Raw genomic sequence first — 12,084 nt, 5'->3', positions numbered from 1 at the left:
TGGATGTAGTCCTGTGGAACGGCTTGCCGTGCCATTTCCACCTGGCGCCTCAGTTGGACCAGCGTTCGTGCTGGACGTGCAGACCGCGTGAGACGATGCTTCATCCAGTCCCAAACATGCTCAATGGGGGACAGATCCGGAGATCTTGCTGGCCAGGGTAGTTGACTTACACCTTCTAGAGCACGTTGGGTGGCACGGGATACATGCGGACGTGCATTATCCTGTTGGAACAGCAAGTTCCCTTGCCAGTCTAGGAATGGTAGAACGATGGGTTCGATGACGGTTTGGATGTACCGTGCACTATTCAGTGTCCCCCCGACGATCACCAGTGGTGTACGGCCAATGTAGGAGATCGCTCCCCACACCATGATGCCGGGTGTTGGCCCTGTGTGCCTCGGTCGTATGCAGTCCTGATTGTGGCGCTCACCTGCACGGCGCCAAACACGCATACGACCATCATTGGCACCAAGGCAGAAGCGACTCTCATCGCTGAAGACGACACGTCTCCATTCGTCCCTCCATTCACGCCTGTCGCGACACCACTGGAGGCGGGCTGCACGATGTTGGGGCGTGAGCGGAAGACGGCCTAACGGTGTGCGGGACCGTAGCCCAGCTTCATGGAGACGGTTGCGAATGGTCCTCGCCGATACCCCAGGAGCAACAGTGTCCCTAATTTGCTGGGAAGTGGCGGTGCGGTCCCCTACGGCACTGCGTAGGATCCTACGGTCTTGGCGTGCATCCGTGCGTCGCTGCGGTCCGGTCCCAGGTCGACGGGCACGTGCACCTTCCGCCGACCGCTGGCGACAACATCGATGTACTGTGGAGACCTCACGCCCCACGTGTTGAGCAATTCGGCGGTACGTCCACCCGGCCTCCAGCATGCCCACTATATGCCCTCGCTCAAAGTCCGTCAACTGCACATACGGTTCACGTCCACGCTGTCGCGGCATGCTACCAGTGTTAAAGACTGCGATGGAGCTCCGTATGCCACGGCAAACTGGCTGACACTGACGGCGGCGGTGCACAAATGCTGCGCAGCTAGCGCCATTCGACGGCCAACACCGCGGTTCCTGGTGCGTCCGCTGTGCCGTGCGTGTGATCATTGCTTGTACAGCCCTCTCGCATTGTCCGGAGCAAGTATGGTGGGTCTGACACAGCGGTGTCAATGTGTTCTTTATTCCATTTCCAGGAGTGTATTATTCACGACCGGCTACCGAAGTAAAGAGTGTTGAAAAAGTGCCGAATATTTTAAAAGAGGGTACTATTTATGTAAACAAGGAAAGCAAGGCTATTAAACATGGATCTGGACTGACGTTCAACAGAGAGATTCGATGTCTCTCTCTGTGTGATAGTGCTCTACTTACATATTAATCTGAGCATTAGGTGGTCGTTGTGTGGTTCGAGATGTGTTTTATTGCAGTTTCAGGCATATTAAGGTAGTATTATTGTATGATTAACCACTCGCAGCTCAAGGCATGTATAACTGTGTTATACTACTTGAACAAATTACTAGACTTTCGTGTTTGCTGTTGTGCTGTTTTTGCATATTAGTGATTTAGTACAATTTGCCCTTCTCTTGTTAGCACTGGAAGTCTAGTACTCAACAAGAGACGTGTGTTCTGCTGTCACAAAATGAAAGTAGCCTGCGAGCCCGTGGCCTCTAAACTTCCTGATCAGAAGCACGCGGACACCTGTCAGAGGGCATTAATGCTGGGTGGGCCCACCGTTAGGACGGCTTCAACCCTACTGGGAACACTTCAAATAACGCGTCTGAATGACTGGAAGAATGGAAGCCCATTCGTCCTCAAGAGCCGAAACCAGAGAAGATAGTGATGTTGGACGCTGGAGACTGAAACGAAATCGACGTTATAACTCATCCCGAATGTGTTCCAGTTGGTTTAGATAGGGACTCTCGGCAGGCCAGTCCGCTTCGGGAATGGTATTATCCACAAAGCATTACTTCACAGATGTTGCTTTAGGACAGGCTGCATTGTCATGTCCACACAGTCATCCTATTCCTCCATTGTAAGCGGTGTGTTCACATTCTTTCGTAAGTGCAGTAAGGGGACGACACCCTGACACAAAAGACCTCCATACCGTGGCACCACCTCCTTGGCGCTGCACACGATCGAATCGGATTATCACAGACTACAGCGTAATTCATCCCTCCAAATGTCTCGTTTCCAATCATCCATTGTTCAGTGGCCTCACCATTCACTCCCCCTTACGCATCGCTTAGGAGTGACTACAGAAATGTAGGGCTTGTGAGGAGCTCCTTCACCACTGTACCCCACTCTTCTTAACTCTCTACGCACGGTCATTGTGCTATTTGGCCTGCTCGTAACGCTCTGTAACTCACTAGTGATTCCTTCCGCCGATTTCATGCGATTTTTTGCAACCACCTCCCGCAGTGCTCGACGGTCGCTGCAGATAACGTACGTTGTAAGATATCCACGTCACGGAACACCTTCTGTTAAACTGTTCAGTCGATTTTCCCCACCCGAAAAAGTAAACAATGGAAGCCCTCGGACAATACGGAGGCGTGAGATGGAGCAGAATCTGCTACTCGTACATTTAGCAGACGAAACTCTAAGCACACAACTGACTGTGGACCACCTAATGCTCGCATATATACAGGCTGATTCTTATTAACGTGTAAAAACCCCTGAAGTGACGTACATGGCGCTGGGGAAAGTAATTTACTATAAGATCCATGGGGTCAAAAATGTCAGGTTCAAATGGCTCTGAGCACTATGGGACTTAACTTCTAACGTCATCAGTACCCTAGAACTTAGAACTACTTAAACCTAACCTAAGGACATCACACACATCCATTCCCGAGGCAGGATTCGAACCTGCGACCGTAGTGGTCACGCGGTTCCAGACTGTAGCGCCTTTAACCGCTTGGCCACATCGGCCGGCAAAAATGTCAGGAAATAGCCCAAAAATGGATGAGAAATGTTGAACGTGTGTCGTACCAGATGACGTAGATCACCGCACATGCAACGGTTTGGCTTGGGCGCGAAGCGATTCAATACTTGCTTTCGAGCAAATGGTACAAATTTCGAAAACCTTTTGTAAATGTGATCCGTTGTAAACGCAGAAGTCACAAAATCATTGTCCTCGCTGTAACGAAGCAAATGCTGTTGTTAGTTTGTGTTTCTTTTCTTTTGTTCCTTCTTTTTCTTATTTACAGACATTATTTAGTAAAGAAAACGGGTCCCGGCGGAGGTTCGAGTCCTCCCTCGGGCATGTGTGTGTGTGTGTGTGTGTGTGTGTGTGTGTGCTTGTCCTTAGGATAACTTAGGTTAAGTAGTGTGTAAGCTTAGGGACTGACGACCTTAGCAGTTAAGTCCCATAAGATTTCACACACATTTGAAAACTTTTAAAGAAAACGTATGTCATTTACTGGTAAGTACGCACTTCAGAAGCTTATAATAAATCTACCTCAGTGTAAACAAATAATTTCCTAATGCAACAAAAACGAAGAAAGAAAACACTGCCTCCTAGACGTAAGACACGAATCCTGAGCCCTACGGGCTGCAGTCCCATACGGTAGGCCAGGAACAACACCGACATGAATACTTGGGTTGGGACGATCTGGTGCGACAGACCGATAGGCTCAACCACTGCACCTCCTCTGGTGACGTCACCAACTTTTGGGTATTTCCTGACATTTCAAATGGCTCTGAGCACTGTGGGACTTAACATCTGAGGTCATCAGTCCCCTAGAACTTAGAACTACTTAAACCTAACTAACGTAAGGACATCATACACATCCATGCCAGAGGCAGGATTCGAGCCTGCGACCGTAGCAGTCACGCGGTTCCGGACTGAAGCGCCTAGAACCGCTCGGCCACCGCGGCCGGCTCCTGACATTTGCGACCCCACCTGTGTCATATTAAATTACTTATCTCAGTGTCACCACCGTCGCTTCGGAGGTTTTTGAATGTTAGTAGGGATCACCTTATGTATATAAAAGTAAACGCGAGTTAGTTTTAAATTTCTTACTTCGCATAGTATCGCGTTTTAGTAACAGTCTGTAGCACAACTGTCACTTGTTCTGAACAGGCAGCTGGCTTGTGTAAAGTCGCCAGTCAGGTGGATAGGAGGCGTGTAGACTCTTTGTTTACGCTTAGCTTACGAATTTATAAGTAGAACAGACTTAAAACTTCCTGGCAGATTAAAACTGTGTGCCCGACCGAGACTCGAACTCGGGACCTTTGCCTTTCGCGGGCAAGTGCTCTACCATCTGAGGTACCGAAGCACGACTCACGCCCGGTACTCACAGTTTTCCTTCTGCCAGTACCTCGTCTCCTACCTTCCAAACTTTACAGAAGCTCTCCTGCGAACCTTGCAGAACTAGCACTCCTGAAAGAAAGGATATTGCGGAGACATGGCTTAGCCACAGCCTGGGGGATGTTTCCAGAATGAGAAAGCCATGTCTCCGCAATATCCTTTCTTTCAGGAGTGCTAGTTCTGCAAGGTTCGCAGGAGAGCTTCTGTAAAGTTTGGAAGGTAGGAGACGAGGTACTGGCAGAAGTAAAACTGTGAGTACCGGGCGTGAGTCGTGCTTCGGTAGCTCAGATGGTAGAGCACTTGCCCGCGAAAGGCAAAGGTCCCGAGTTCGAGTCTCGGTCGGGCACACAGTTTTAATCTGCCAGGAAGTTTCATATCAGCGCACACTCCGCTGCAGAGTGAAAATCTCATTCTGGAGAACAGACTTACTTATTTAGCTCTGTTTGTGTGCGTCTGTAGTGCAGAATTTAATTTCCTGTGCTTTAAATATATTCGCAATTGCGAATATGGGCAACCGTCAGCTGTAAAGTGTAATGACGACGATGAAGATGTGTGCCGGACCGGAACGCGAACACGGATTTCCCCCTTATCGCGAGCAGTCAGTCGCCTTACCATTTGGCCATCGGTGCACGAATCACGGCCAGACCCAAACTTACATATGTCGTCCACAACCTGTACTCGGACACCCGTAATGTATATTCAATTATAGGTGAGACATTTCAAAATCGCTCCCCCGGTAATTGACATATACGCTTTTCCAAAGGTGCATTGCGTCGTAATTCGAAATAACACAGGAACTGCAATGTCGTAAAAGTCAAGTGGGAGGAAAAAAAGAGTCTCTGTGCTGGGTATCAGTCACGGGAGGGGTGAGGCCAAGTGCTACAGGAAAAGTTAGGTGTAGAATAGCAGGTCACAAACATCGTGAAACCTAGTTCCAGGTGATAGCGGCTTTGTGCAGAGATTTTCATGAAGAGGATCAGGTTATAGCAGTAGGAGCAGGAAACAGCCGGGCTAGGTTTTAAAATGTCTTGACGAGCTCAGAGTTAAAATGGCTTCAGGCGAGTAAACAAAGAGCTCGAACCGTGCTGTGCCTGTTGCTGCAATTGGGAGATGAGGATACACAAATCATGGCCTGTCCCAGGACAGTGGGGGGGACAGATTAGTGGATAATCTTGCAGAAAGTGTAAGGGAAGCCACAAACGCACAACGCAAAATCGCTGTTATTACTAGAGTAAGAGGGAAATATTTTTTTAGGTTGGAGAAGTTAGAACAGCACGGGGCAATAATACGTTGGTGTGCAAAACTTCTACATCTACATCCATACTCCGCAAGCCACCTGACTGTGTGTGGCGGACGAATTTGACTTCCGCACGGTCTGTCACTGGCAAGTAGCATATCTCTATGAAACTTGGACCATACGTAGAAAGAACTACTACAACATAATACAGAAGGTAATGGAAAGAAATATAGAATGAGATGAATAGAAATTACACTTTTATTCAACTTCTTTAAATAAGACAAGTCACTTCTAAGCTTTTTTAAGTGTGACAGTCATGCTAGTTGAATTTTCGCTTATGTAGTTTAGATAATATTAGAAAAAGAAAATTGTGAATATGGATCACTTGATTTTATAAACACCTGATTGATTTTGCCATCGGCCAAGAAAATTTTTCCGAAGACGAATAAGTTAAAAAGCAGACCCAGACTGTCACAGCACCACCCCATAATTTCATTGTCATCAAAACCCATGGCAGGCAAATACGGGCTCCATCACAAGCACTATGACTTAGCGTTCCGTGTAAACCCACTTTCACAGCACCACAGAGCAATATTAGGATGTTATTTATACCTGTATAACCAAAATAGTTCGTTGGTTCTCGTGTTGGGTGTCTCTAGTGCCGTAGGATGGCCTTGTAAATGATGGAAAATACTTAATTGATTTCCGTCCTTGACGTTAACTGGAGTACCAGTTGTCTAACGTGTATGTTTATTGTTTCGCTTTGGAGTACAGCTGTTGCAGGGCACACCTAAACCCAATGTAATTTTCCGACTGTAAGAATGAACTTGTGGACTGATGAAAACAAGCCCAACTCAGTTATGTGTGTCTTGTTTAATCTGACTAGAGGGTCGACTGTGAATCTTGGTTGCACTTACATATCCGGAAATCACAGAGTCCGTTCACCGTGTACTTTCTCTGCCTCGAGTTGTACATATATTTACTATAAGTAATCACTAATTCATATGACGACTTAAGAAACTTCATTAATTATTGATACATGGTATAAAGCTCGAATCTTGCAGTCATCATTGTCAACAGTACCTACGATGGAAACTGGGAATGTATGTACTTGAATTCAAGACATGTGCGATGGCTATTTATAGCATGTAGAGACAGAACAAATGATTGTTATCTGAATGTAAAAATAAGTGTTTGATGTATGTGACAGAAAATAAATTTTGAAATGTAATCATCATCATCAGCCAGTTATCATCCATTGCAGGGAGTAGGGTCTTCCAGACCGCTCCATATATGCGATCTTGAGCATTTTACCTCAAAGTTTGTCCCGTTTGTTTCTTTATGTCGACAATCCATATTCCAATAGATTAAGCTGTCCTCTAAGTCTCTTCTTATCATAAGGAGTCCAACAAAGATGCTCATTCGTCCATCTTTCATAATTTCGTCTCGCTATATTCCCAGCCCATTTTAATTTTTATTTCGTAACAGTTACCGCCACTGTAACTATCAACACAATTCTCTTAACCATTTGTTTGATCGTCTGTCTCTTCTTGTTACGTTAAACATGCATATCTCAAGTCACTCATTCGGCACAGTAAATTTTTAAAATATTTGTACATTTAACATTCACGTCGTATTTTACTAATTAGCAGTAATAATAATATTTTCGTCTGATCACATTGGAAATATTCTTCCGAATGCAGTATTCAGTTTCCTAAATGAGCTCCGAGTCACTTTTACTCTCTTATTCATTTATTTCAGTATCCACCCATTTATTTCTTTTAAGTAATCTTCAGTATACAGAGTTACCAATTATTTCCATATTTTCATCATGAATCTTAACTGCCTTCCTATCACCGCACTGACTGCGCTTGTAATTAACATACTCCGTTTGTCAGAAAAGTTCCAGGACAGGTTTTGTTTAGTTCTGAGTTTGCAATACTAAAAAGGAACAAATGTTGTTTTATGTTACATGGTATGAGCGCGTCTTTGACATGACTCCGGGCGCGTTTCTGCGCAAATCCACTAAGTGTACTTAGCAAAACACTGTTTGGGCTCTTGGCGCATTAGTTATGGTGACACAACGGATGCCGACATTCTTTTATTGCCATCCCACATCCGCCCTATTCGCTTGACCTCTCGCCTTGGGATTTTTTCTTGTTTCCGTGAGCGAAGAGGCGACTGAAAGGAAAGCTTCATCAAGACATCGCAGCAATCCAACGGCCTGTGACAAATGAGCTTATAACCATGTCAGTCGAAAATTTTCCTCCTTGCTTCCAAGACCTCCAGAAACGTTCACACCTATATATAGATAGCCAAGGGTACTACTTTGACAGCAACTCGGATCATTACCTGGTAAGTGCAGTTTTCTGTTTTTAAAAGAAAACCTATCCTGGAACTTTCCTGACAAAGGGAATAATTCATTTATTTCAACATTTAGGTTACTGCTATCATCTGATCAGAACTTAAAACTCGTAAACCGAGTTTCAGTGTCAGTTGCAATAAGCATTATGACTAAGTAGGGCCTTGACTCCGTCTTCTGTTTTGACGTGATGACAGCAGCAGCATAAACGTCATAAGGTATGAAACTGAATTTTCCATCAACGCTTGTCAAAACATAGCATGCTTAAATACGAAACACTTTCTAAATGTTCTCCAAACTATTTTTTATTTCGGCGTTAACCGAAAATCTACAGTAAAGACAGCAGATCTAAATTTTTATTCAATAATGAAGACAAAGTGCAGCCTTTCACATAGAATGGCGTATATAAAACTACATGCACAATGGAAAACTATATGTTGGGTAGAGATGTTACAATTAAATTACTCAAACATGAGAGATGGTGGTTACTAAAAAAGACAAATTCAACCTTTGAGAAACATCTTTTAGCAGAAAACCACCCATATTACGTATATCGTGATGTTTTACTCGCTATTAAGAGGAGCAGAGAGATGACCCTGCTGGAAACACTGGAAATCAACAAACATATGACACAAAATGCAAGCTTAATTTTAAATGACCAAACTCAAATTCCTTGGACCCTGTTGTTGAAATAAGTTTGGATATTAAACTATTAGATAACAATTGTAAACTGAACTTCGTTTTATGTCTGTTTTAAAATGTAAGGATATCCAAATAAAAAAATTATTTTAGTTATCTGTAACTATTTGTCTGTGAGACAAAAATGTAAAACTTTTCATCGTGAACATTCCATATCTCATCATTTTTGTGTCTTTTGTATAAGTAATTCTGTGTAAGTCGCAAGTCATTATCTGTGTTTGCGACATTCGTTGTTTCCTGACTATGGCCTATGAAGCTGAAAGTCAGGTCAAACCAAATAAATAATATTGTACAAAACATTGTCAAAGTGTTTCCTACCTGATATTGAAAATATATTAACCGATCTAAACAGCTTATGTACGAAAAAGGACTCATTTAAGAAATTGAAGTCTCATATTACTAACTTACTGTAATTAATCTTCACGCCTACTCTTGTTCTGTTTGGTTTCTCCATCCTTTGGCGAAGTTCTTGTTCTCGCGAATCCGAAGCAAACCAAATAATGTCATACCCAGTCGACGGTGGTTCTGTTAAGCTGTTTACGAATATTCCTTCCTCATTCCAATGAAAAGCTTTAAAGATCTCTTCCAAGGCTGCAAATAATAGTTTCGGTAAAATGTACTCACTCATCCTAACTCGTTTCTCTATTCTGATTTCGTCACTCTCTTATGTAATGAAATGGAAGATGTAGCCACATTTTACGCAACTTTAACAAATTGATGTGTGTAGATTCTGTTCCTTAGTTGATTTTATTGCAACAAAATCAAACGCTTTCTCGTAAACCCAATACAACCTTCTGAGACATATTGATATTTGAGTATTAATAAAAGTCAAGTAATTATGCTAGTAAAAAGATATTTTTTCATGGGGAAAGTGTCTCTTGAACTTTGGTCTTGGTGATTATATTGCTTTTCACGAGATAAAGTGACATCTTCTAGGATGACGTTTTCCAAGAATATTTGCGAGAGTTATGATGTTACAATGCTCACATTATAGGTACTGCATATAGTCAAATTACTATACCACCTTACCTACAGAGTAGCCTCATATACTAGACCAGTGGTTCCCAATATTTCTATGTCTATTACCCCTGATTATAATCAGATATTAGTTAGTACCACTTCCCTCCCCTCCCTCCCCCACTTTCATCAACATTAGTAACTAGATGGACTGTAGAATAAAAACAATTTTCTTTGACAACTTTCTTTTTTTAAAACGACGAAAGATAAATGATATATTAATTTTTATAGGTGGTTTATTAAACCATGAACTAATGAGTCAATGAGACAATAACCTTTTTTATGGAATGATGAAGCACTTCTCAGTGCGTTGCCAATGTTACCTAAAACCACCCAGAAACAAGAGCTAACTACCCACATTGAAGGTAGACACTTGTTACTGAAAATACTTCCTCTACACCTTTCCTCCCGCTAGTGAAGCTTGCACTATCCACACCCTGCATCCACATTTAAAATCCACCAAGTTAAAATGTGTGCACCATACTTAGTTTGTAAATAGCTTACTTGCTAGACTCCTTACTTCTGAAATGGCAGAAATTGGAAGACTTCAGGCTGCCAAGGCCTTGTCTGATCACCGCCGTTAATAATAATAATGATAATAATGATGACAACGACGAAGAAATTTCTGGTCTGTCGCAAGAACTACGTACTATTCGGAGAAAGCATTTACAGGAGATTTTAAAGCATGAGTGATGTGTGTATCTCAATTTTACTGTTACAGTAAAAAGTACAGTGTATGTTTGTAGTGGATGGAATATGTGAGGACGATGTTCATACATTCATTTCTCAAGTTATAATCCCTGCAACACTGTGTCATACGTTAAGGCTCGTATTTGAAAAAATATAACTATGGGTAACTTGTGTTACCAGTATTACAATCTTACGAAGTAGTGATAACATTAATTATCATTTAAAAATAAATTAATTTTGTGGAAAAAATGCAGGTGAACCCATTGTTTTTATGTGGAACAATTTTATACTGCTGCAGTCACTTTTTACTAATATTTCATTAGCACAACGCATTTCGGTAGCATGTTGCCATCATCAGGTGCATTATACAGTTACTTATTCATCAGCTGATAGGTTGTGTACATTAGCTGTGTGTGCCAGTGGGGTTAAGAATCAAAAAATAAAACCTGTGTGGAAGGATAAATCTGTTACAGTGTGTACATTATGTGAATAGCATGATTAGGTAATACTTAAATTTAATGTTATATGGATGTTGTTTAAGGTCTGCGACTGTATTATAAGATTATGTGGAACAATTTTATACTGCTGCAGTCACTTTTTACTTATATTTTATTGGCACAATGCATTTCGGCAGCATGCTGCCATCATTATGTGCATCATACAGTTACTTATACATCAGCTAATAAGTTATGAACATTAGCTGTGTGTGCCAGTGGGGTTTTTACCCCTTAGAAAATTAAATTTTACCCCTCAGGAGGTAATTACCCCCAAGTTGACACACTGCCCACAGGTATACACACTGCGAGTGACTTTCTACGTTCTGAAGCTCCCCTCGACGATTTCCACGATCGAGATTGTGCAATAGCTCGGCAGGGTCAGTGTCCAGATAATTACTGACTTCCTGGCGGTCACTTTTAGTGTGACTCCCTTCATTGTGCTCTTGGAAGACCCGATCAGCCCCAGCGAAAACAATCACAATGCATGTATGCAGATAATTTTCTGTGGGATTCTTGTTTCGCGTTCTTTGCTATGTGCTTGTTGCCTGGGCGGTCCACGTCTGCTCCTCAGATAAAAAAAGAATAGATTAGACTTGCCAAACGGGTGCCAAGCATGTTGTTGCGAGTTTAAGTAGTGTCTTCCGCTGACGCCGCGTCATTGTGGAACGGCCCAGAGGCGATCCGTTATCTTTGAACCCCTAGTGCTGACTCAATACGCCAGTTGTCAGGATGGCCGAGCGGTCTAAGGCGCCAGACTCAAGGCTGAAACCTTGCCTGTGTATACAGGTCTGAGCATTCTGGTCCTCGTATGAGGGCGTGGGTTCGAATCCCACTTCTGACAAAATTTTTGTTTCGTCACACTCCACCAACAGATAACAATTGGGACACTTTCGCGCGTAACTGTATTATTACAAACTGAAAGTGATTTTGTTCTGTTCTGAACAGTTATTTGTTCTGGTATTCAGTCTGAAGATTGATATGATGGAACTCTCGACATAGTCTGTGCTTTGCAACCCTCTTCATCTGTACATAACTACTTCATCCCACACCCATTTGAGTCTGCTTACTATGTACATGCCTAGGTCTCCCGTTGCAATTTTTATCACTCACTCTTTCCTCCATTACTAAAGCGATAGCCCTTGAAATATCAACTGATCCATTCTTGCCTTCGGCTGTGCCGTACATCCGTTTTTTTCACCATTCAATTCAGTACATTCTCTTTAGTTATTCTAATTCAGAACTGTATGGTTCTGTTTATTTTAAATAATTGTAATAGTGATAAT

The 12,084-nt window shown here is 42.8% G+C and overlaps 1 non-coding gene across 1 annotated transcript; it reads left to right on the top strand.

Annotated features, from left to right (window-relative positions):
- The first annotated feature begins 11,524 nt into the window (after positions 1–11,524).
- Positions 11,525–11,642, top strand: Trnal-caa (transfer RNA leucine (anticodon CAA)). The gene is made up of 2 exons: positions 11,525–11,562; positions 11,597–11,642. It is a non-coding gene; the product is annotated as a tRNA-Leu (tRNA).
- The last annotated feature ends 442 nt before the right edge of the window (positions 11,643–12,084 follow it).

Source organism: Schistocerca cancellata, chromosome 7, assembly GCF_023864275.1.
Source record: "Schistocerca cancellata isolate TAMUIC-IGC-003103 chromosome 7, iqSchCanc2.1, whole genome shotgun sequence".
NCBI lineage: Eukaryota > Metazoa > Arthropoda > Insecta > Orthoptera > Acrididae > Schistocerca > Schistocerca cancellata.
Note: the sequence above shows the minus strand (reverse complement) of the source record. Positions and strands in the feature narration are given on the sequence as shown.